The 27059-nt window shown below is 50.9% G+C and overlaps 1 protein-coding gene across 7 annotated transcripts in view; it reads right to left on the reverse strand.

Moving 5' to 3' along the window:
* The window catches only part of Chi (LIM domain-binding protein 2 Chi), a 154356-nt gene that overhangs the window by 52481 nt on the left and 74816 nt on the right, over nt 1–27059 (reverse strand). The window lies entirely within an intron of this gene.

The following is a 27059-nucleotide window of genomic DNA, read 5'->3' on the forward strand; positions in this document are numbered from 1 at the left end:
ATCTAAATAAATTCGATGCTGCAATTTGTACGAGGCAACGCGGACGAGAAAAATCAAAACGACCACCGCGAACCCCTCCGCCGTCTCCGTCTCACCGTCTCCGTCTCTTTCTCTCGAGGAACGCGAAGACGGCTGGCAGGCTGGCAGAGATAGAATGACGTACGCGCGACGTCATTCGATCGTTTGCGCAATCGCGGCTCGCGATCGCGTAGATCGCGAGGCACGTGCGCAGCGATCCCGCACCTGTTTACAGTTTACAGTTTACAGCTCGTCCGATAAAGGATCCTGCATGGAAAGCGACCGGGTGTCGGCGGCGGCTGGGATTTCAAGCGATCGCTCAAAATCGTTACGCCGCGAGGATCCCAGATAGAACGTCGTTAATCATGCGAGCAGATTTTTCGAGAATACCTTCGGCGACGACGACGGGGGATGCTGGCCGAGGTTGTGCAAAGAACTGAAATATGCGCCGGAGTTGCGAAACAAATTGCCAGGCTGACCCTTTCGGCGTGTAAACACGTCCAGCAGGTATTGGCACACACCGACGCGGCTCTACACCATCTATTAGACCGGTCAAATTATTAGCACGCGCTTGTCATTATTTAATCGGTCTGTCGCGACGCCTGTTCGCCGATACGTCGACCCGATCCGACCCTTGTAATCAGGGATGGCCGATTCTTGAAACGATTTTGAATCGGAGTCGAGCGTCGTTCTCTCTCGGATCGTTTCGAATAAATATTGCACCCCATTGCACCCCATTGCACCCCATTCATCGTATCAACATCGCTCGAAGAAGAAATACGTTTTCGTTTAATTTTTGTTCGATGCGAGAAACGATGAAACTTTTGTTTCAAAAGTTCACGCGTACGATCGAACGGCCGGTTTTTCCGTTTACAATTGTTTTCGTTCGCTATTCCGAATTCGACTGCTTAACTACCGGGAAATACTTTCTAAATAGACCAGGGGTGCTAATGCAGGAAGTCGTGCACAAGCTCTATGAATAGTCGGCGGAAATCGGGTCCGGAAGCGCTCCGAAAACAGACTCCGCGAGGCTGGACTTTTCTCGGCTGGATCGATGGATCTTGCAACCCTTCGTCGGTTTTTCTCCGACGATCGAATCTGTTCGATGAAAGCGAATAATTCTCTGGGAGACGATCGATTTCGTTGGAATCGTAGCGGGGCGAGCGGCGACATTTTCGAAAATGTTGACTCGCGTCTTAACCCTAAACTATTTCAACTCGTGCGAGCAAAATTTCGAATAGAACGCCGAAGTTTCTAACGTACGGATATGTGCAGTTTACAGAGGTTGCAGAATGTCGCGCAACGGCAGATCCAAACGATCGGTTCCACCGATCTACGGCGATCCATGGAGCGTTCCTGATACGCGCCGGTGAATTTATGCGTCGAACGAGAGCGCATCTACGCATCTCCGTGCAGGCACCGCGAGACGCATAAATTGGCCGTCCCTCTAATTCACTCATGAATATTCCTTCGTTATATCAATTAAAATCGCCGCGACGCTTGAATATTTATCGCAGCCACATAAATTTATTAGAGACCGCATAATGCGGGCTGAGCGCCGCGATCAACGGGGTTGCACAGCTTCGTCCGCTCTCAACCCTCGTCGGAATCTTACCGAGCTCTCACGGTTTTCGAATTCGCGGATAAAACCGTCGTTTCATTATTTTGCCGGTACACGCGCGCTCCTCTATTGCTCCGCGACTAAACACTCGTCGGAAACCGGTTTCAGATTTTTCATTTCGAAATTGTCCAAGCTGCGACGGTTCTTCCATGGGAAACGATTCGATCGAGATACGGGACGGGTCATTTTTTTTACCGTAATTTTTCTTGCGATCGATTCTAAGACGTATACCATATACGTATACCGTATATTTCAGTTAGAAGCAATTTATATATAATTTCTGGTTTAATTAGAAAATCATTGAAATAATTCCACGAATTTATTTCTTATTTTGCGCGCGCGTGTAACTTCGTTTCTAAACGCCGCGCGCCGGCCGATTCGATCGTTTCCGAGCTGGAGAAAAATGTCGCTTCGCCTCTCGTCCAGAGTTATGCAAATTTTCTCGGACTCCGAGTAGCCTTTTCGACGAAGCAGCAGATCGTTAGAAAATCCAATTTCGTGACTTATCGCGCCGCAGCGTTCGCCGTGGCGCTCCTAGAATAGATACAAACTTTTCTACCGAGTGTCCGAGAAATGCTTATCACTTTCTAAGCTCGTCCGAACGGGGATCGGTATGCGGAGCTGACACGATCTACACCGAACCCTTCCGGTTTAGAAAAACGCTGATCCAGCGTTGCGTGGGAACGCCATAAATCATACGCGGGAGATACAGGGAGAGAGAGGCCCGAACTCGATACAAATCGTTGGTTCGGGAGCCGGTCATTATTTATCCCGTGGCCGTTTCAAAATCGGTGTTCGAACAATTGAAAAGCGGCTTGTCCGATCGACGCCGGTGATTATCTTAGAAAATCGGATGCAAATGAGAAAACATAAATTGTCCCGCGAGTGGGAAATACACCAAATTCTGGTTTTACGCGGTTTCGATCGAGCACGGTCTTGAAAAATAAATTAAACGACGATAATAATAACAACAACGAAGTTCATCGAATTGCCTTACGGACTACGAGTGGTCCATCTGCTTGCATATCGACGCATCGTATCGTAAAATGAAATAAACGTGTCGAGATAAAATAAAATAACGATAAATCAAGTTTCACTTATTTTCTACGAACTAGCGATTACTTGCCGGAGACGATACGCGCTCACGAAGATAAATTAAGGCGCGTTTCGTTCGATTAGCCGTCGATGAAGCAGGTTTTCAAGACGGAACGATTTTAGCCCGATTTTTCGAAGGAGTCGACCACCGTTCGCGGCCGGACGGCCAGATCACGATGGAAAGCGAGAAGCGTAACTCGTTAGATGCCTCCCCCACCATGCTCGCGCAACACCTAACTCAACCTCGACTAATTACGCAACCTGTTCACCTGCACTACCTGTCACGACCGATTCTCTTTCCCTTTTTTCCCTCCCGTCCGCTACGTTTTTGTTCTTTTTTCCCGCCTCTCTCGGAAACCGAGCGGCCACACGACGACGCCGGAGCCGCGACGACGACGAAAGATCACCGTGATATTTAATAATAGAACTCTCCTGACTGACGGGGATATAGACGATCGCTGCACCGAGAGACTACTTGCCAGGGAAATTCGCTGTTCGAAGCAGACACGAACCCGCGAACTCGTAACAGCCGGCCGTGACGAACAGCTGAATTCCGACGGCCGATAGGTTGTGGGAAACCAACAATCGCACAGTTTGTTAAGATGGCCGCGTAGAAAGCGAACGAGTTCCACGGTACCGATCGATCCGATATCTCGACGATCGTAATACGATCGGCTCGTCCTTTTCCGTCTTTCTCGGACCCGACGACGAGCAGCAGAACCTTCGGGTCACCGTTTTCATTCGCTTAATTTAATTTCTCGTTCGATTTAACACGACTCGAAGCAATGTTATTCGATGTTTCCAATGTTCGATGCAAGATTAAATACGAATAAAATATGCATACCTCATGCTACAATTTTTCTTAAAATTCAGCTATCGTTTTTTCGTCGTCGGAGCGAGGAAAAGCACGGCACAGTGCCTAGCCGTGATTATCGCAACGTTGTTGTCGCCGAGTCTTTGTCATCGTTATCATTGCGCAACGGAGACCACCGAGGACGAGCCTAATCGGCGGCGCGTTGGAGAACGTCGGTTCTCTCGCGCCGCCAACGCAACGCCTCGAGCTCCCAGAGATTTCCGAGCGGATCCCGCGAGTGGATCCCGAACGGATCGCTGACGGAGAACAGAGGGAAATCGTTGCCGACCGCGTCCGGAAAAACTGCCTCGCCGTTCGACGTCGACGTCGACGTCGACGTCGACGCGTTGACGAGCGCCGACGCGGCGGCTCGTGACGCGAAAACAGCAGCTTTTGACAGCGACCGGCGCGGTGTCTTAACACGTGTTGGCCCGACGAGTCGTTTATCGCGCGACGAACCAGTATCGAGTGCTCTAGAAAATTTTCCCGGTGAGCACCGCCGCGTCCGGAACCGACGAATACTTGCGGACGACTGACTAATCCGTCGACTTCTACCCGACGCATTTTTTTCGGTCGCTTCGATCACGAATTTATTTAATCACGAGGGTAAATCAAATGCTGAACGTAGTTGATATACAGTTCCTCGAATTACAGTCTAGGACTTCGAATAAGCGAGGACACATTTTTTGTCTTTCGTACGCGCATTTCTTGCCTCGTCTACGATTTTTTGTTCTCTGACGTGATTCGAACTACGTGACGCGATCTTTTATGTTTACGTTTCTTGTCTACCCCGTCTATTTTACCGTCGGTGGCATCGTTTATGCGATTATTTCAATAAAAAATTATTCGTTACTTGGAAGTTTACACGAAAGACAAAAACAATCGCTTCCTGTATACACGTACACGTAGATCCGAATATACTCTGTAAAACGATCCTATTCGTTTCTTAATTACGAATACAATTTCCAGTCGTCGCTTGTTAATTATCATTTGTTGTTCGCTCGGCGCAACGACCGTCGGATTCGACCGTCGAACAGGCGGCGCGAAAGTATCGTAAACAATCGCGCGAGTATTTTTTGGAGCGGGCCTCGAGCGTTCGAATCGCTTACGGCGTATCTGCAAAACCGGAGCACCTATTAGAGGATCTCATCGCGCTCGATAAGACCGCTGGAACGACACTGACTCATCGATAAATAATACCGGCCGATATTCGAGTGTTACATCAGAGCGCGGTCGTAATTGATAACGAGGCGGATAAAGAGAATCATTGTCTGGGCGCGCGCGTGCTGCTCGGGGAAAAAAGGAGAAGCGAAGCCGAGAGAAAATAATATCGGCCGACCCACATTCCCGGTGTCGCGACGATCAAGAAGCGGAGCGAGAGGAGTACAGAACGGGTTACGCGATCTTCGATGGGCTTTCCACTCGATCATCGACGCGTCATTAACGAAACACCTATTTTCTCGAACGTCATCGGCCAAAATTTGTTCCAGCTTCGTCGGATTTGTTTTTTGTTCGTAGCATCAACAAAATACAAAGAAATGAAAGAGGAAGAAGAGAATTAAAAAGTAAAATAATTTGCTGACAATAGCCGCGATCATTATCATTATTTATACCGCATATTTTAGGTATCGCGGCTTTCCGTACGATTAGACGTATCGCTGGTTCGACGTTTGAACGTTTAACATTTTTAATGAACATTTTTAACGTTCCTGGTGGAATTATGTTTGGACACGGCTATGCTATTAAGTAGATTACTTTCGCGTCGGAGAACGACGTCGGGTCATCTGTTTTATCATCGTTATCGTAACCATTGTTATTCTTATTTTTATTATTATCGTTATAATAGGAAGTCGATCGCCGGGATTGGCCTCGGTGAACCCTGGCTGGCATTCCTGGTGTTTTGTCGCGGGGACACTGATTTGTATCTCGAATTTACGGCCCGCGGACCCGAGCCAAGATGACTCGGACCGTTTGGTCGCTGTTTGCGCGACGCCGAGCGAGCGAGAAGCGATCGAGAGCCCGATGCGTGTGCGGCCGGGGAGTTAAAACACCTGGGAACGATCCGCCGAAACGACCGGATCGCGTTCGTTCGACTGCCGGCCCGTGCTATTTACCGAACCCCGTCGCGTCGACGGTGTAACAGGTGACCGTGCGTCGAATCTCGCGAGTTTTAAGGAATCCGATGATTTAGAGGAGGCTGCGCGCGCGCGCGCGACCGCCGCTGCTCTAAATGTCACAGTCTATTTCAATTTGATTTGTTGGACGTGCCCCCCGCTCTATCGGAGTGCGAAACCAAGATTTACTATACCGCGAATTAATCTCGGAAACCCCGAGCCTCCGCGCGAGACGTCTGCATCGCGGGCTTCCCGAGATTCTCGGCGCTATTGTGGAACGATTATTTCTGGAGATCTGGTTTCTAGACATTCTTGCTGCGAAAAGATCGATCGAGCACCTTACAACTGGTCAACCCGCGTCTAGGAACAATTAGAGGCGGTTCGAGACTCTGGACAGCCTCGATCGATCGAGCATCCTCGAACGGTTCGCTCATCCGCGAAGTCCGCCGCGGGTACAGGTTCGAGGATATAATCGAACTCTGTTCAACGAAATATTATTCAATTTGTTGCACGACGTTCTACCGCTTTCCGGCAAATTTACGAACTCCTCCGACCTTCGAATTTCGACTCCGAAGAGCCAGTTCTCGTCTTCTACAACCTAGAAACCCAGAAGAACCACGAGTTCCAAGATAATGTTCGAGGAACGGTCTCGACGAGCGCGCTCTGCAGGCGTCTAATTCGGACAAGCTTCGCGCGGGCGAGAGCCCCTAAAAATCCAGGTGTCCCAGAGACTGTCTGGCACCGTAAGAAGTCAGATCGGTGGACCGAGGCGGATTCTTTCGGCGGATCCGCGAGCATCGGGGATCGGAGCAGCCCAGACCGGGAGACTAGAGTCGGACGTTAGTTCGGTCGGACTCGGTAGGAGTTTAAATTGGGAATGGCGGGCCAGGAGGCCGTCATGCGGGAGGCGCGATGGTATTTTTATCGAGCTAAATATAGGTAAACCTCCTATACGGAACGCCATAGCGGCTGCGGAGGAGCCGCAGAGAGAGAGAGAGAGAGAGAGAGAGAGAGAGAGAGCAGAGGGTCGGCTCCCGTAACTACTCGTTAAACGCGTACCCCGGGGTGTCCCGCGACCGCAAAAGAGCTTCCGCGAGAAAAAAGAGCCGACAGCCCCGGGGCTTGATTAATTTTTAATCGAGGGACATGCGCGCAACCTGCTCTCTCTCTCTCTCTCTCTCCCTCTCCCTCTGACTCTTCTCTTCTGAACCGCGACCAACTCTTTCACGCCGGCTGCGCGTCAAGCTGAGTGAATTTCCCTGGACCTGGAGCACGCGTTTGCTCGTTTTTCAACCGCGATACCCCAGATTTCGGTGATCCGGGACCCTAACCGTTTCTTTCGAACCCACAGTGTATAGCGTGATGCAAATATCTCGATGATCGAACATGCCCAGCGATTAGATATCAATTTACACGTTCGTTAACACTTTGACCGCTGCGTTGATCGTACGAGGGGGTTGGAATCGTAGCGGCGCAAGCGAGCATAATATAATCAAGTATAAAAATATAACGAGGTATAACTACCTAAAAATATTTCACGGTATTACTCTTATTTACAAACTGATTAATACAATTGGTTGTTTCGTTTCGCTAATTTGTGCTAATTACTTCGTTTCTTTATATGCAGTTTTCGAACTACTTTAAGGCTATTTCCAAATGCGTTTCCAAATTTCATAGAGAAGAAATGTGAAATTTTTTAATTCAAAAGTAAAGAGAACAAACGAATAACAAAGTTTAACCCGTCGTATAAATACAACTGCTACTAATAATAATATAACTACCCTATCGAACAGCACTTCGGATGCAGTCTAACGACGATGCTCGCAAGACGCGGCTGTCGGCAACAGCCGGAGGTTCGGATTCGATTCTCGCAGCATTCTAGGCCGCATTTTTGGAAACCCGATGGGCGTAAACGGTCCTGTGTAATCGCACCACCATGGGATGGTGTCCCGCGACCGCAGAGGAGCCTGCTGCCATAAAGGTTGTACGTGTAATTCGAGAGTCGCGCGGCCACGTGCCGCTGCCACGCATCGAACTGAAACTGCAATTTCGTCCCCTCCGTTCCCGCCGCCCACCCTCCGGTTGCCGCCCCCTCTGTGTTTTTTGCCGCTCGTTGTTTTTCACCGTTTCGCGAGAGCTTTTTATTTCTCACCTGGTCGCGACGATATTGACACGCGTGTCGACGATAAAAAAATTGATCGACACACTCCCCCACGGGCGGGGTGCTCCGTGTTCGAGCGACGATGATTGACGGCGAACCATCCCGGCGCTTATTTTCAATATAGAGAAACTGCTCCCTCGACTCGGCGCTCTATAGTACTCTTTGGTCGACGGGGTGAACCGTGACGACCGATCAACCCCCTTCTCGCTTGCTCGCAATATCGCCGCGACTTCGTAGATTTTTTATCTTCGTTGCCATCGAATTTTCGATCTTTCCATCGTAATTTATCACTCGCTTTCAGCGTCGGCCATTAGCGGGCCAAATTGTCTCGCGATCCACGCAACGACCATGTAGTTATCGATAGGAATCGTGTAACCGATAACCAGACCGCGGATCTTTGCGCGAAAGCAAAATCATGTTTCCTTCTTAAGTAAATCGCTGTTCCGTGTTTCATTCGGTCGTTCGAAGCCGTCGAAGCTCGAGATTTTTCGCGGGAATAAAATAATCTCGAATCGCCGGGATTAATTTATAGTTTCTGGTCTAGCGAAGGAAACGGCTAATTATTCGTCGCGTGGGAAGGCGATCGTTCGACTCGGGGCAAGAAAACTCGAAGAAAACGCGTCTATCCCCGGCGCGCGACCAGCTGGGTGGCCAGGTGTGTTTTCTGCGAAGTGACAGCGTTGTCGTGTCGCGGCGACCCCGGTTAATCGGCTGACAAAAGGTTATGTCACTACGCGTTTACATGCATGCATGCATGCATGCACGCGCGCGCGCGCACACGCACGCACACGCGTGGCTTCCCGGTTACGTGCCGCTTTCATGCTTTCACGTTCCCCGCGCGGTCTCCCGCGAGTGCCGATTTTTCTGATTACGCTCGAATCTCGACGCCGATCGACCGCTCTTGCTCGAGAACGATATGCGAACGAATCGCATCGCGGCGAGGACGATGCTTCTATTAATCGACGCGACATGAACGATGATCCGAGCGGTTAGAATTCGAATCCCCCGAGAATCGATTCGGGACCTGAAACGGCGAAAGTCGTCGGACGAATATCGGACACGACGGAGGAGAATGATTCGGGAGATACACCGGGCGAGTATGATAATCGGAAACGCTTCGAGAGCAACGATTCCCGGAAACGGTAACGCCGCGGAAGGCTGCTGCTCGATGGAAAGTTCGCGTTCGAAGCGGAGGCCGAGCCTTCCGGCAGGCACAGGCTCCTTTCGCGGTTTAATCCACGACTCTCCGCGCAAAACTTGCCGCGAAACTGCACGCAATGTTTCTAGAACTTCTCTCTCCTGTTGCAGCGCAGCTTCGAATTAAGGGCGCAGACAACGGCAACGACAACGATAACGGCGGTGCTAACGTTCACCGAGTGTTTGAAAACGAGAGCGAAAAACCTAATATCGTAATTCGGTTGTTACTTCGAATATACCAAATTTTTCAAGACAACAGTTATATAAGTTACTTATGCGACATAAGAATTTTTTAAATCACTGATAAGATTACAAATTAAATATATATTTTGCTATTCGGTAATTTTAACAAGTCGAAGACGGTGTAGCAATGTTTGCGAACGCAAAAAATCCGCAGTCTAGTCGTCGGTAATTATGTATAATATAATGTACGAACGAAATTAAATATAAATATGCTTTTAAGTTGAAACATCGTATAGCTTCGAGGGGTAAGATTTTCTAAAACACAGCGAAGCCATCGATTTTCGACGTCTCGCGCAGAATCGGTCGCGCAGTTCCCCTGGAAAAAAGTGCAACAGGTCGCGAGGTTCTCCTACGGATCGAACCCTGCGAGTCGGATGGATCTTCCCTTTTCTACGTGGACGCGTTCCACCGGCTCGATCGAACTCGCGAAACCCGAGGCTTCCTCGAAGAAGGAAAGTATCCATGGCGCTCCAAGTATTATCTCGACTTTCGATCCGCGGCTGCGAGAACTTTCGAGCGAGACCGTCGCTGAAAAATTCTTCTCTCGGGAAAGAGAATTTTCCGATTTTCTCAAGAAAATCGCGTTAATTCGTTCGAGTACGAAACGTTCGTTTAGCACGCGTCGCGACGGAACAGGATGAACGAGGATTACAAGGAAGAAAAATTGCATTAATTCCAGTACTATAATTACCGCGTTTATCAGAGCCCCTCGCACAAATAGCGTCGCGTCATCGAGCTTCCGGTTGACTCGCGGTCGCGATACCAGCAAAGTGGAAAACCGACGAACGGCGACCAGAACGGAACGATCCCTTCGCGTTGACCCTTGCTCGCGGTTGTTCGCGGTAAAAATCTGATCCGTAAATACAACCGACGAACTCTCTACGGCTATAACGAGAAGCGTCGCGATTTCATAAAATTCGAGTTTATACGACGATCGAAATTTAATTCGGAATAAAACGAACGAATGAAACGAAATAGACGAATACGATAAAATAGGTAAGCAAAATGAAGCGGATAAATAAAACAGAACGAATAAATAAAATACGAAATACTCGATTCACCTTTTATCTCCTAAAAGAGTCGAGCGGAATCGAGTTGTACGAGCCGATCGACGGAGCCGGGCCTAAAAACCGCTACGTGCTTCGCGATTTCATGAAATTTGACAACTTCTTTTCAGCCGTTGAACCGGCCGGACAAAAAGCCTGAAGACTCAATCGCGACCGGTTGTTTATCGGTGGAAAACGCGCAGAAAAATCAGGGCCTGCTCGAGGAGCCAAATACGGAACTGGGTTAGCCGATCGTGGCTCTGCATTCTCGGTTCCCGGTTCGGCTTCTCTCCCGAAGATTCCAGCCGTTCCTTCTGCACGGCGATCGCTCGGTTACCTGTTTCGTTGGGTCGCGGGACAGGAGACGGAATAAAATCGGAGCGCGGCGCGAGCCGTGGGCGTCGATAGCGAGAGAGGCGCGGCGAGGCGAGGCGAGGCGATTCGCTCCACTTTTCTGCGCGAGCCGCGAGGAGAGAAGACCGAGCATCCTCGCGGATGGCCGCGATACCAGGTGAAATCGTTGTCGCCGCGAGAGAACCACGAGAAACGAACGAACCGCCTTTTCACATGAGACGCGAACCGGCCGCCTGTAATATCTAGGCTTCGTGGCTAAGTCCGGAAATCTCCTGCAGCTTGTTTCGCGGACGATACAATCGGAGAGTTCTTTTAGACGCTGACACTTTCTCTTGCAGTTTCCATGTTGCGTCGCTGATAAGACGAAGGAGCGGCTCTTTGTTCGAGAAAATGATCGCCGGGCGTCGAAACGTCGACTCCGTTCGGTCTCCTGTGCGCGAGAAAACTATTCGAAATTTCTCTGCAAATAATGTTCAATTTTTGTCAAAAGTGTATCTCATAGACCGCGGATTTTTTCAACGGATTAAAAATAATAAACCGACGTTTTCTAAATTCCTTAAATGACTGCATCGAAACGTTTAACAGAGGTGATTTTCCGATGATTTGCGAGTCGTTCGTCGATTGTTGGGTCAAGATCACCGCGATCCTCCTATGGAAGGATTTCGCGCGACGTCGACGAGAGGACGGACGCGTCTTTGCTCGATGAAATTGGAAGTCCGTGGCTCGAGAAGCATCCTAGCACGAGCCAGCCAGCCAGCGTTCCTTCTTCATCGCGAAGGAGCGGCGTAAAAACGCGGCCTTGCCTGGCACGCGGTACATGCGAACTCGCTCATCCGAGTGCCGGCTGATTCATTCCAAGGCGCTAGAACAGCTCGCGAGCGACGGAGACGAGAACCAGCGACGAGATAGAGAAGCGAGACGCTGAAGAAGGACGGAACAAAAACGTGCAGCGACAAAGAGCAGAGAAGAGGAGCTTGGTATCGGACGGCGCGATGACAAATTTCTTACGAAAATCGAATTCGGCCGGAACCGTCGAAAACATCTCTGCCGTAAGTGCTGCGAATCCATTTGGGCCCGAAGTTTAAGTCGAATGCCAAGTGTTTAACTGTAATTTCGATTTTTCCGCGTTTCATCGAGTCTTACGGAAAAAACTGACGCATCCGTGGGGAATACTTCGTAAAAAATGTAGAAAACAGTGACAAATAAAATTGCACAGGATTCCGAGTTTACTCGTTTCTATTTTTGCCAGACAGTTCCGCCGTTCGAGCATCGAACACGCTCGACGACCGAATATCGGTGTCGGCGAGCCTCGTCGCGCCAACGCAGGCAAAGCAAAACGTCGCGACTTCGCTAATTTTTTGTACTCTTTTTTATGAAACTTTTATCATCGTACTCGTCTCGTTCTGCTAATTAAAATAACATCGAACACGATATAACTACGATCGTAATTACTTGTAACAACAAGCGATTAAAGTTTCGGGCTTCGACACGAGCAGCTTTAATCGTAATTATATCGTGTTCGGTGGTATTTTAATCGTGAAAACGAGACGAACGCGTCGGTTAAAAGTTTCGTCGACGAAAAACCGAAAATAAGGGATACCGTCCCAAAGTTAGAGGATCGTCCCTCTGGTGCGAGAAAACGCTAAAAATCGAAGGAGCATCCAACGTCGAAGGTTACGGAATGGGTTGGGAAAAAACGGCAGCGATCGGGCTGCGAGTCCCGAGAAACGGGGACCGGACGGAAGCAGATCGAAGAGGATAGAGGGACTGTGCTCTCTGTTCGACTCGAGTAGGTGTAGGTCGAGCAATGGAGTCCCACGTGGGCTCGAAGGGAACGGCGGGCCTGCAGGAAGACGCGTCCCTGCTATTGCTGCCGCGGCAGGACGACGAACTCGTTCGCACCGGCGCTGAGATGGAAACGGCGACGACGACGACGACGCGACGGCGTCGTCCTTCGTCGACGAGCCGCGACTGCGCCGTTATAACTGCGGCTTGCGGTCGGAAACACGTGGGAACCTGCGGCAGAGAAGCCTCTTCGCTCTCTGTGCTGGCCTAAGAGTGGCCTCGACGGTGTGAGACCGTGACGCTGCGCCGCGCCGCGCCGCGCCACTCCACGCCGGACCGGGTTCTCTGCAGTTTTCCCGGAAAAATCGCCTCCTGCGAAAATTCGTCGCAGTCTCAACCCCGACTGCGGTGTCGGACCCGACGTTTGTCCCAGATTTTTTAACGCTTTCGCGGCCGCGCTCAGATTTCTTATTATATTTTCACAATTTATACTCATCTGAATTTTTCATTTGTATCCTATCCGATTTATTTCTTTTTTCCCAAGGGCGCTACTCGAACGTCTGATAAAAACTCTCGTCCGTTACATTTTGCTACTGCTGTATTCGATTTTTTCGCTATACGAAATCTCACCCTTTTTATTTCTTCTTCCGTAGCAAAGGGTTGTTACCCCTTGAACGCGAATAGATATTGAAACATCACATTTTAATAGTTATATCTTTTTCTACTCGATGGACCAGTCATTACGTTTACGATTATGTAACTACTATTTCGGAAAACGATTGTTCGCAAAATTCTGTGTCGCACGGGAACGTACGCGAATGCTCGTAGGACGTTTACTATTTGGAAAGACTATTTTTCCGCAGCCCCGAACGAACGTTTCGCGGCGACTTAAAGCCATCGCTGGCCCCAGCCAGCCGTGAGATGACGTTGTGTGCGCAACGTCCCGTGGGAATCCATACCCGGCCGCACCAAGTGCGACACAAAGGCGATCCTCCCGCCTGCTCGGGGCTGCCCTACGAATCCCTTCCGTGTTTTTCCACCCCGGACCAGGCTGTTCCTGATTCTACCAGGAATCGGAGAAATCCCGGCCCGTTAGGCGACATATGGCGTCCACGGGAACGTTACGCGACTCGGGACAGCGTCGAACCTTTTCCTGCTTCGAGTGGAAACGCTAACTGGGGAGGAGCAGCCGGTGACCTTTCGAATTGCTCTGGGAAAAATTCTCGCTGGCTCGCCGAGCTACGAGACTCGGCATTCTGCTCTTCATTTTCTACTTTCTTCCGGAGAAATTGCTCCGTTGATCTGCGGAATTTCTTCATTTAAATCTGTTCGCTTCGACCTGTCAAGTTCGACCTGTTCATTTTAACCCATCGACCCGTTGCGCTCGAATGGTGACTCGAAGGCGTCGCTAAAAGTTTGTACAAAAATTTGTATCGGTTTTGCTAGACACTTATTATGTCAAAAATCTACCCTTCCCTAACGCGTCCAGCGAGTATTATCGCGTAGAGCGACCCTAAGCTCCAATAACAGCAAGCAATCGCGACAACCTAGTCGTCGGATCGGCACAGTGATCGTGAAAATCGAGGACCCTGGCTGGGCCAGAATGAAGAGCTTTCGCGACGAAAGGATAGCCCTAAATGATAAATATGAATCGAGCGACCGAACGGGATGGCAGCCGGCCGCGAGACGCTAATCGAGATCGATGAATCAAGTCGAGTTAATCCTCGGAGGCTTTCGTTGGCCCACATCGTCACGGTGAAAAAATCATCGGCGGAATGAAGACATGGAGCTCCCTGGGCCGCGTTCCACCGTGACCTCGAGCGCGTTAGCAGGATTAGTCCCCCGGTAGGTGATCACAGCGAGACGCAACCGGGCCTCGGGCCCCGGGCCCCCGTGGACCGCTCGAAACTGGTTCCTAAAATGGTACGGGAGCGTTCCACGCGCGCGCGAGACCGTACAGTAGTGACGGCGATACGTCCAAAGTGTATCGATACGTATTCGTGTCCGGAATAACGATATACGCGTGATATCGAGAGTAAAATGCATCGGTATCGTTGATACACTCTCGTCTACTTTGTCGGCTTTTTCTATCACGTTTTTACCGTCCCCGTGCGGATCTCGTTCTATACAATATTTATAATTCATTTTTAATGGAACAATTTTTTTCCGTCGCTCGAATAAATCAAGTTCGATTTAGTATCGACGCGAGTCGTTAAATTGCAACGTACATACGAGTTGAATGTAAATGAAAAAAGAGCAATGCGAATTTGGTTATTTAAAACATCAAATATCGATATTTGCCTAGAAAAATACGAACGTTCGAAATATCGATGCCGCGTCGCCGTCGCCGTCGCGATCGTACAGTCCGAGAGAAAAGGTCTCGCGGAAGAGAGCCGACTCGGGACCAAGTTGGGACCAAGCGGCGACTATCCGGGGAGCACAACCGAGGCCCGAGTGGGGGCCACCGACTCCCTCCAAAGAGGGCCAGCACCGTGTCACCGGGTTACGGTAGCGTGTCCACGTTTGCTCGTGATCATTTCGCGGATAAAAGGGACCGAATAAATCCGGATTAAGCCGCGAAAGACGTGCCCTTGCTACGCGGGGGTTCCGGGATACCGTTTAGGGGGCTCAGCGCGTGGAACGACGTAACCGAGTTGTTTCGGTGTTCCACCGGCACCGGGGCTTTCGTGGATCCAGATTTCGAGCGAGATCCTGTTTTCCTCCGGACCCGTGGTTGTTGATCTTGGCGCCGAGAGCCGCTACCGCGCATTATCATAAGCAGATCGAGCTCGCGCGCGCGATCCTACCGCCGCGAGATCCGTACGAAACTTTCGCTCGCCATTGCCGCGATTCACGGCGAGTTTCGGTTTCTGGAATTCCGCGAGCTCGGAACGGCGCGGCAACGAGCAGCGTGCGAAACGTCGATCGAATCGGGAGTTTCGGAAAGGAACTGTCCTCTAACCGCGATCCCTGGAAATCAGCGGAGCAAAATCTGTATTCGCGCAGACGGCGTTTATTTACGAGCGACGTATGCAAATGCGAACGAAATCGAAACTCCGAACCGGATTTTCACTTTACCTCGCTTTACTTGTAGCCTGATAGATCCCTATTCGATTCCGACTCCTCCCAGGCAGTCTATAAAACTGCGGATTTACAGACGCGTCGCGTCCGTCCGGCGAGAATCGGCCCCGGAGGAGGATCAGCGATTCCGGACGATCGAAGAGATCGAGCATTACTCTTCGCTCGCGATTACATTAGCGAGAGATCGAACGTTCTGACCTTCCGGTGACGCAATCTTCCAGTGTCGAACTCGCTTCGGCTTCGGCTTCGGCTTCGAGCACGAAATCGATCGAGACCGCGTTCGATTTATCCCGAGTAGAATTTGCTATAGTTCGAGCCACTTCGTCGACGAGCGGCGCAAGTCGAAAATTATCAAACACGAGTTCGGCGTGGAAATAGCTGGTATTAAGTGTAATTGTTTTATTTAACGATGATAAAAGGAAGAAAAGAATTAACTATTTCTACGATCGACTTATTTTTCGTAATTATAGACTGCATTTGATGGTGAAAATGCGCTTAGCGACTTTTAAGTCCGCGTTCGAGGGTGAGTTTTGCGAGACAAAAATAGCGACCGCATCGTTGGCTTGCTTCGTTGACAACAAAATAATTAAAGAATGATATGTCCAATTTTCATAATACTCGGAAACAGGACTTGTGCCATTTGTTAAATAAGAGACTCGTTTATCGCTAACAGAATTAGGCTACACGGGAATTAGATTAGTTTTGAATAAAAACTAGGAAAGAGAGTGAGAGAGAGAGAGAGAGAGAGAGGAGAATTCAGTGAACACAGGCTTTTCGAAGTTTCCTACGGGCCGAAGGGCTCATTCGAGAACTGCTTGACGACGAGCCACGCGACGTACCTTTCAAGGTGAGCGGGATTCGTCTTTCGAAAAAAAAAACCTCGAGGTATAAAGTGGAGGTGTGCTCTCCCTCCCCCTTGGTCTCTCCCACTCGTTCTCCTGCATATTCCGAGAGTGGCTGGCGCGCGCGTACTTCGCAACGCGCGACGCGGGAAAATCCTGCCGGAAAATCCTTCGCGATCGTGCGAAAAACTATTCTGCAGAATTGTAGACTCGAACTAACTTTTTTACATTGCCACCGATACCTGAGACTACGGATTTTATGCGTTTGCAACAAAAATCGGTCGGCATGATTTAAAACGGTAAAAATATTTAAAGAAATTAAGAATCGATCGAGAGTCAATTTCGAATTGACAAAGGAAAATACTTGTGCTTGGCTCTTGTGTTCGAAAGACGTTGAGTTCGAACACTCGACTAAAAAATCGGTGTCGAACTCTCTCTTCCAAAGATCCAGAAATTCACCCTAAAATCGCCGAAGCTTCTCCATCGATGCCTCCAAGTTGACGGAGTCTGGAGTCGACGAGTCTACGGATCAAGAATCCTTTCTAGCAAATGGATTGTTCTTCTGGACAGCAGAACCCGAGGGTTCGCCAGAAGCAGCCGCGAATTTCCGAAAAGAAGAGACAGGGTGGGGCGACCATAACCTTCCTCATGGTCGCGTCCGGGTTAGCTACTGTCGAGAGAGAACCTCGGTGGACGCGCAGTCTGAATCCGGCGTGCAAAAAGCCGCCGGTGGATTCTGGGCTCTTACGGAGGGTGGCGGGCCTCCGAAACCGAGAGAAGAGGGAGAGGGGTCCCGGGCGTCGCGGGCCCCGGGGAACTGGTCGGACGACATTTCCCGCGTCTCGCGAGGTGCCGCGAGTCTACCGGGACGGTTTCGGCGGGCCCGTGGACCCCCGGGCTGAACTTCGAGCGACTTCCACGCTCGAATGTTCGACGCGTCGCGCAGAGGTGACGTAAGAATTGTCTTTTTTCCCCGGTCAATATCTCGGTAACAGGGCGCGATTACACGAGCATTTCAACCGGTATTCGATCCACCGAAATGCGCTTTGAGAATACATTTTGGAAACTGCATGGTCGCTGACTTCGTGGAATAAATTACCACCGTGCGTCGTGATCTGCCGCGCTAAGACTCCCCCGTGTCGGGAGTGGGTGCTAGGTAGCGGGCTTGGACTATCGCATGCGGGGTGATCCACGCGGTCGTTTCAGCTCGTAACGCAGTTATCGACGGGTTCGCGAAAAAATGCCGAAGGAGAAAGATAAACGGCTGGAAGAGCGCTACATCTACACAGGCCCGTAGATTCCGTTTTAAGTGCATCGGTGCACGTGCAATTAAGAATTGCATCGTCTCTTTGAACGGAACTGTATATACCGAGACATTTGTTGTTACTTTCTGAGAAATTTATGAACACGTTGCTTGGAAATAAACTATTTCGCTCGACGATGTTAGTTGGAAAAGAGTACACGATCCTAGACGGCGGTTGAAACACTGTTCCAAACTCGCGTATCGGAGTGGTAGCCCCGTGGCTTCGTCCATAGGTATAGACGGTCTAAGGTGGCGGGCTAGAGGCACGTCGAACGCCGGCACGGGAGAGGCGGAGAGAGGGGCTGTGGAGTCGAGCGAGATATCCAAGAGGAAGGAGCCAGGTTGAGGTAAGGCTCTCGGGCGGCGCGGAGGTTAAGAGCACGAGAGAGGGGAGATGGTCGAGTTGGAGGCGGTGGAGGAGGGATGTCGAGAGAGCGAATGCGAGAGACGAGAGAGAGAGAGGAGAGAGAGGAGAGTAACAGGCTGGGAAGGAGGAGGATTCGAGGAGGCGGCCTTGAGAACGCGGAGAGAGCAGAGCGCGAAGCAAAGAAGAAGAAGAAGAAGATGAAGAAGAAGTAGAAGAAGACGAGGAGCAGGAGGAGGAGAAGCAGAGAGAAGAGCGGACGAAGAGGGAGAGAGAGAGACCAGCCTGAGCCAACTCCAACTCCAACTCCAACGCCAACGAACTGCTTCACTGGCAAATCACTCGCGGTTCTCATCCCTGGCTTCGATTCTTTATCCGTGAATTAATGAACCGAGGACACGTAGGAGCGCCGCTCGGCGGAGGCGCGGCTTTCTGCGCTCGGCGCAGCCAAGGAGTCCCGCGACCCACCGTGGGCCATTTACCCCGAAAACGCGGAGAATGGTCGTTTTATTAAAATATCCCTATTATCTAAGTTACGTATAAATATCTCAGAAATTTGTTAGCCGATAGTTAACTCTCGGTCGCCTCCGACATAATGCATTAGGCCCGAATATCCGACGTCCGATAAGGGTTAATCTCCAAAATACTTAAACGACGTTACGGTCATTGGACGCGGTTCTTAAGCCAAGTGTGTCAATTACACGCGTATAATTAAATACTTATTTTAATCATAATCGCGCTTCTCGAAACACCGAAATTATACGTTCGTGTCTTTTAAAAAATAGAATATATTTAACGAAAACGAATTACCGTGTGACAGTTACCGAGCCTTTTCTAGTTACCGCGTGTCAATTTATGTACGCTGATCTAATTACTATGTGTCAATTTCTTTACCCTGATCTAATTATCGTGTGTCGATCGATGATCTAGGTAAATTACTATCTACTAGGTAAATAAACCTATTAAAATATGTAAAAACATGAAATATTCCGCATCGAATGATTTAGCACATTTCACGGACCAAAAGAGTAGACGTTGATATCTTATCTATGTTTAAAGGATCCGAACTGTCCAAAAATACCCAGAGTTCGCCTCCCGCGTCCCGACGGGGGTCCTTCCCAGGGTTAATCGAATACGCGGAGTCGTATCGTGTGGTAAAAAAAAACACCTATTTGCCGGATAGATTTTTGCATTCGACAACTTCGACGACGCGCTTCTGCCGGCAGAAATCGATGGAGCGACCTGGCTCTCCTCGAGAGGATTCACCGACGGTCGGACGCGAAATCCTACGACGGGACTCGCCGGTTCGCTGGTACCGCCGCGACGCTCTGCCACCGCTTCCGACGCGGATTTCGCGCGCGTAGTCCGTTCTGCACGCGACGCAACCAGCCGCATTATGCAACCCGGATGATGTAAGAATCGCGACGCGAACCTGGTCGCGGTGCAACGACGACGCCGCCGCCGCCGCCGCGAGAGTCCTTTCGGATGATCCGCCGTGAATCGCGACTGCGAAATTACCGTTGCCTCCGACGGTACGGGCGCGCGCGCACGCGGTTGCAACACCGCGTTCCACGGACGAACCTTGCTCGCCTGGAGAACAACTCCGGCTGCTATTTCCAGGTTCGGATGGTTCCGCGAATCCGCCGGAACAATCCAGCGGAGGCTAGATTTAGAGCGATCGTATTTGGAGCACGGCCTTGTTACGCCGATCAGAGTGAAACGAAACTGCCAGATTTCTCCGGTACGATCCAGGAACGAGAGTGCGCCGCGAACTACGGAGTCGCGGCCGAAAGCTGGCCGCCGATGGACGGATTCCGTCGAGATCGGCGAGGAAACCGGTCGCACAATAGCGATCGCCGTTTTATGTAACGAATAGGAAATATTTCGAAGAATGTACGTATATCCTCCGATTACGCGACTCTTAATGAACCGCTATTTGCCTGAGCCGACTACGTAACTATCTAATTGGTTACTGAATCCGATACCAGCGCGGTTCTTCCGACGGTCTCCACCGTTGCTGGACTGCCGGCTGAAACGTCGCGTGGTCCTATCGCCGGTGACGTCACGGTTCAGCCGGCGGTCCGGCAACGCTGGAACCGTTCAAACAGCTGCGCGCGGGTATCGGACGACGCCGCCGGCGTTCGGGTCACGTGAGACGGGCTAAGTGGGAGCTGGACTTAGCGGCCGCTGGTCCTAAGTCACGTGACCCGAACGCGGCCGGTGACGTCACGTTTCGGCAGACAGCCGGCAACGGTTTCCGTCGAGAGAAGCTCCGCGGGCTTCGGGCTTCGGGCTTCGAGAAACGGGCTTCGCTTTTGCGCGTTGCGGCCGAACGAAGCGAACGAAAAGCAAGATCTCGCGGATGGTTCCAGGCCGAGGACTGCAACGGCGACGCTCCCAAGGCCCGCGCAGGAGCCAAGGCTGCGGTTCCGAACAAAGAGTGACACACTTTCAGGATTCGGCCGGCAAAAGGCGAGACGCGGCGCCGCGGGAGGCGCGCTCGGGATGAGAACCGCTGACCCGTGAGAGAGTGTGCGCGACGACGACGCAGGTAGGTCGGTTGAACCCACGGCTCTCTACGGAATATACAGACACTTGGCGAGATTCGCGAGGTCACGTGCTGCATTTGGACAGGCAGCGCTAATTTCATTATTTATAGCCGAAGCTTCGCGATTCGCCGATCGGCCATTATTCCCGGTCGTGCAACGACACCGCCGCGCCGCGCCGCGCCGCGTCGAGCCGAGCCGGTAGCCGAGAGGCTCGCAGCAGCGTGGAAACACGGCCTAGAACACAACCGGAGAGGAGAGACACGATCGTCTTCGAACCAGTCGAGAGAACGACGCCGGGTTTCGATGAGCGGCATCGGCTGAAATAGACCGGACCGCGGTCAAAAATAAAATCCGCTCGAATCCACGAGGAAGCAACAGCTAGCCGCACGAGATCATCCTAAACGTCTTCGATTTCGACGCGATTCCGCCTTGCCGCTACGGCAGTCGACGCACGGTGGTCGAAGACGCGGTTCTAGCCGAACAACGGTATTTTTTCTCGTTAGATTCGCCTCTGTGTGCGAGCGGCTCCGAGATATCCGAGCAATTATTATTATCTTTGAAAGATTGAAAAGGCATCTCGAAGTCTCTCCTTTCAGAAACCGAGTCTACGATCTATGGCCAACTTTGTATAGTAACCGTTCGCGGTCGGAGCCATTTCGACGCTGCATCCAATGCCGCGGAAAAAGTAAATGAAAACGTGAGACTGACGGACAATTGAAAAACCGCTCTAAACAGAGGAAGAATCTCTAGCGTTTTCGCGGTCGGCTCGCCAGCAAAACTTGATCAGGGAACAGGTGACACTTGTGAATCACTCGCGCGCCTCGTCGCGGTTTCTGGCGCGAGTCTCGTCGGACACGGGAGATCGAGAGCTTTTAAGACGCATGATCGATCGGTGGGAATCGGCGTCCTCCGCTCGGCAAAGGCGTCCGATTCTCTAGGCTATCGAACGGCCGGTTTATCGGCCGCCTGAGATTCTTATCGTCGGGAACCAGTTGTTAACACGCCGGACACGCCGCGTTGTCCGCAACTTTTCGAGCGCGAGCGGCGCGACTGCGAGAATCCGCTTTCAATTAGGAGAGCACGCCGGTCTCTCGCGGATCCGTCGTCGAAGAAGATCCCGGGAATCGGGCCAATTATCGCGCCGGTTTTCGCGGAGGGACAGCGAGACCGCGGTTTATCGGGCCATGAAATAGTTATCGCGCGGTGATCGATTCGCTGCTGAATCGCGGACGCTTCTGTCGCGCGGACGAATTAGAGGATCGCTGGACGGAACTAGGATAGTCTTCGTGGCTCGCCAAATTGCACCTGTCTAGCCGAACACCTGCAATTCGTCGGTAAACCCTGACTCAGGCGGTCCCCGTCCGTCCTCGCATTGTCGCCTCGCCGTTTCTCCTCGCGTCCCTCTTCGTGGTCCCGTTAGTTGGAGACCGATGCGACGCGACAGGACGCTCCTGGACACGTATACCTGGCCCGGGATTAGGCTTATCTGCCGGACGAGGTAGGCTTTGAAAGTAATTGGAAGGGACCGAAGACGCTACCGTGCGAATCATCGGCTAATCGAGCGCGTCGAAAAGCTCCATGCTTTCGACCAACGACGCTCTTCGTTTCGTTCGACGAGATTTCGGGCTTAGACCGTGTACAGGCTGTCCGACCGTCGATACCCGAGTAAGTACCTATCCCATAAATGGTTGAAAGTACAAAAAGATTTAATAGCACCTTGGCAAGACTCCTCGCTCAGGGTCGAAAAAGGGACGATACCCTCGCGACGAGGTACCTGTTTTTGAAAACTGAATTTTTCTGTTTACAGGTTCCGGTTGAATAAAACCGGCATGAAAATTCATGAGGATTCGTAATTTACAAGCTTTCCGTGGCCCGGCGAATGCATAAAAATCGGCAGTTTCATAATTCCGCGTATACGGCGCGCGGTACACGCGATGATTCAGGTTCGTTCGCGTCCGTCTGATTTCCGTGGAAAAATCGACGCGTGAATTTGCCGCTTGGAACGACTCGGCACGCGAAATACCTATTTTCTTGGACATCGTCGGCCAAAATTTATTCCAAACATTTTGTGCTACAGCTTTATTAAATTCCTAACCCTCGAAGCTATGGTACGAAATTCCTAGAACAAATGTTGGTCAAAACTGTCCAAAAAAATAGTTCCATCGTTCCATTGTAATTACGAGATACGCGGCGTGTAGCTGTTATAAAATAAAAGGAGAGCGAGAGCTCGTCGAAAGCTGCCGCGAGGAGGTCGATAACAGACTTATCAGCCGGCTCTAATGTTTCCAGCCTAAATAGCGGATAGCGCGAATGGTATCCAAAGAGGCACGACCATCTAATTCCACTTGATCAAGATGCGCTGCCGCGCCGCGCCGTCGAGATTCACCGAGTTGCCTAGGGTGTTGTTCCGTGTGCACGCACGTGCATTCCAGTTTTCAGGCTCGCCTTGAACCTGCCCGGTTGCTTCAACAGTTTCACGTGAAACTGGAACCGACCAGCAATACGGCTTGATACGCTGCTTGAACACGGCTTTATGCTCTACGCGAGCGACTCGGCCCGGCCCGGCCCGACCCGGCGTCTCTCCGCGTCGACGAAACGAGCCGTTCCTCTTTCCACGGTGTTCACTCGTCGTTCAACGATTCACTCGAACCATCGAGTATCCAACATCGAGTACTACTCCTCGATCCGTGGATCGTTCCATTCGAAGGAGACAGAGATCGGAGAGATCCTCCTCGCATTTAATCCTGACCAAATAATCTACGACCGAGTATTTTCGACATCCGATTAGCACTGTTTAGAGCCTGGCTTGTTAACCCATCGCCGTGCCGTTCGACTAGAAGTTTTGGAGCAAAGTGTGCGCCATGGTCGAAACTCGTCGACACAATTGCTGTGTATTTTATGTTTATCGAATAAATTATTCGGCACAAAAATGTGTTGCTATTTCTTCAAGAACCTTCTGAACGAAAACTATATATCATAAATTTTCCTTCCGCGCGTGCAAGAATTTCCATCCGAACGAATTGAACAATTACCGAGCTATACAATATCGGAATCTTTCCTAGTTTGCACCGCGACCGAGCAGCTCCGCCTGGTTCAATTTGTTCGAGCGTCTACGCCTATGCCACTTTCCACGTCCTTGGGACCTAGGTAGGTAGGTCCTCGAAGGTCCTCGAGGTCGTAAATTTTGTCTCCGACCATCGTTCCAGGCCCTAAAACACCGACGACCCAAAGCCTGGAAAATCTCGAGGCTGCAACTGCGCGCCGACGAATTTTGTACAGACCGTGACGCATTGAAATCCCGTAAATTAGCCAAAGAAAAAAAGAAAAAAAGAAAAATCGAGGATCGAGCATTCCGGTTAAACCGAGGGAACCTGGTTCTGCAACCGTGTTCGACAGAAACTGATAGAGACCGGCCGTTTCAGCGAACTAACGAGCAACGATTTTTATAATTATCCAGAGATACACTTTGTGCGAGAAATTCCTTTCTGACCTTTCGCTGGGTAATACCGACGCCGGCGTAGGATGTTGGAAAGTTATTATGAATATTAATGGGACAGTATTGATCCCTCATTTCCATAGACACGAATACCGATTCCATCGGAAACTGTATTCAGCGTTCGCGATATTTTCTGCGCGGTGCGGCGCGGCGCGGCGCGACGCGGCGAGGCGGTTCGCGGTTGAAAAATAAAAAGTTCGCGCACGCCGCGAAGCCAAGGTGGCGATTCAGTTTGTCGCAGAGAGCGATCAAGGTCCTTCTCCTTCTTATTCCGCCGAGGAGAGGCCGCGATAAGATAAGCCCGAACGACGGCGTTCGACTTCCGATCGCGTTCCGTAGTCACCGCTCGTCGCCTCCCTGTTTTCAACGCAGTTTCTTTCAAATATCAAGCGAACTCGAGCCGCTCGTCGAGGCCCTAGATAACTTCGCGGTAACATTTCGGCTACGTGCGAGAACCCATCGACTCAGGAGTTACCCGATAATTTCAAGTGTCCTAAAAATAGCTGCCGGCCATTATCTTCTGCCAATAAAAACTCGTATTTCCTCGTATCTTGCGCGCAGACTTCGACGACGAGGCGCAGATAGCGTAACCGACATAATCCACCGTCGAAAAGATCGATCGATGCTCGACGGCCACGTTAATAAAAGATCCAGCGTAGAAATTCTCGCAAGAGAAATCGCTGTGTCCGCTGCCGAGCCGATGCTCCAAACTATCCGAAACATCGAGCTCGAGGTCTCGATCTCGGCGATCGAGAAGAAGGTTGCGACGAAGAATTATTAACAAAAAGATTTTAACGTAGCATTCGATATTGTATGAATGCAATTGAGAATCATTCGAGTACGTAAAGTTCGTCTAAAAATACGTAGACGCGAACGAACAATGGTGCTTAATGCGTCGATAACCGGGGCCCTAACCCTTAGACTCCGGCAATAAAAACCGTGGCCCGCTAATTGGCAAGCATTTCGGGTCGAAGAGACGGCGACTCGAGGTCTAAATTAGCGCGAGTGGACGCGTATCTCTGGGTCCGCTATTTTTAGGCTGATGCCCCTTATTATCGGTGGCCGATGGGTCCAGTTTCGTCGAATCCATCGAAGACTACGGGGACGCGGAACGGCGAGGACGCGAGGCGACGCGGCCGAGCATAGGTGGCTCGTCGAATGTAGCAGCGTGGAACGCTTATGTTAATGAGCACTCGCGATTACCAGACGGGGCAGCGAGCAGGGAGAGATGATGTCGAGCCGATAGAGACGTCCAGACCGGATACAAGGAAGGTCGAAGGAGAAGAACCGGATAATCGTCACCGTGCTAGCCACGCACCGGGTTTCGCCTATCGGGCCGTTCCGAAGTCTGCCCCCGTTCTCCAGACGAGGAAGGAAGTTCGCGTTCTGCGCGTACACCTGCGCAACGGGCGCCTCCCACCTGCGGGACACCTGAACTTACCGATGGAACCGCGAGAGACCCCGAGCTTGATGGGCACCTGACTCGCGGACGTGTCCACGATAATGCACCGATAAGCGATCGATGCAACTTTCGCTTTTACTTTCGGCGATGCCTTCGATCGTAGAATATACGCCGTTTTATAGAGGATCAATGGCCGAGATGGTAAAAGAGGAATACCGTGCTGTTAAACACATAACCGAGAGAGCAAATAACCAACCGAATAACCCGGGTGAACAGAGTGTCCTTCGGTGGACGCACTTGCTCGCGGCACGTTCGCGGCCGCGCAACGGTCACCAGGAACATCCTGGCGGAGCTATGATAACGGATTCTCCGGGAATACTGTTACTACGCCCGAGAGAGTGGGCTACAGACTGCCGAACGATTCGCATGGAACGAAGTATCGAGCCGTAAAAGAATCGACAACGGGAGCCAACGATTCCACAGACTTCTCGAATCGGGATCTCCCGAAGAGACTATACCCGTCCAGCTAAGATGTTCGTCTAACATGACTGCGAAGTCTCCGCGAAACATCATCGTAGGACGATGACTTTGCTTTTAAATTAAACTTTGAAACCTCTGCTTCGAGGCCGCGTTTGTCGTATAAGAGATTGCAAAGTTTGACGAAATGGAAGGGTTACTCAGAAGCGTCGTAACTTTGCGGAAAAAAATCGCAAACGAGTCCCTCTATTTTTAAATTGAAGAGGAGGAATCGAATTTTATTCCGATGCAAACGGCATCTTTGAAAAAAATTTTACAAAGTCCGGGCATATCGTCGAACTTGGCAATTCGCGGGGCTCGGCAATTTAAAGGGTTGGAGCGGCGAGGACGCACGCGAACGTTCCAATTCCGCCGTGGACCGAAGAAATCGCGGAAGGGGTATGCGTGGCGTCTGCGAGAGGCTGCGTTCGACCCGGAATTTCCTCGAGCCACGCGATTCACCTTCTTCAGGAAGCTCGCGTGACCGTTGCTCGAGGGAAAGCGACGTCGGTTGGCGGAAACATGTTGGCCGGTGGCGCGAGTGCCGTTTCGCGTGACAAAAAATTGTTACGGTCGACGTAACGACAGATTATTTATTTATATCGCGCGGCAGGTCCTCTAATCGCGGCTGGATTCGCTCTCTTCCTACGCGCTGAAATTCTCGAGCGAAGGAGAGCGAGAGAACGAGAGAGACTTTTATCGAATTCATCGGGCAGTTTGCGAGGCGTTCTTCGGCTCGCGACGATCGACGTTCCGCTCGATGAAAAAACCAGAGGAAAAAGATGAAACGGCAAGAAAGAGAGACAAAAAGAGAGAGAGAGAGAGAGAGAGAGAGAGAGAGAGATCTGTCAAGGACGAGCCTCGCGTTGCGGCGGCTACAACGCGAGACACACGGCAGAGGAGACGGAACTTTGCACGAACGGCAAAAATAAGAGAGTACGCGGCGAACGCGCGAGCAACTCTCCGGAGAGATTTGCATAAACAGGCAATCAAAGTTCAAATCTGCGCGCGGACGAAAG

The sequence above is a fragment of the Megalopta genalis genome, chromosome 3 (genome assembly GCF_051020955.1).
Source record: "Megalopta genalis isolate 19385.01 chromosome 3, iyMegGena1_principal, whole genome shotgun sequence".
NCBI classification, from domain to species: Eukaryota; Metazoa; Arthropoda; class Insecta; order Hymenoptera; family Halictidae; genus Megalopta; species Megalopta genalis.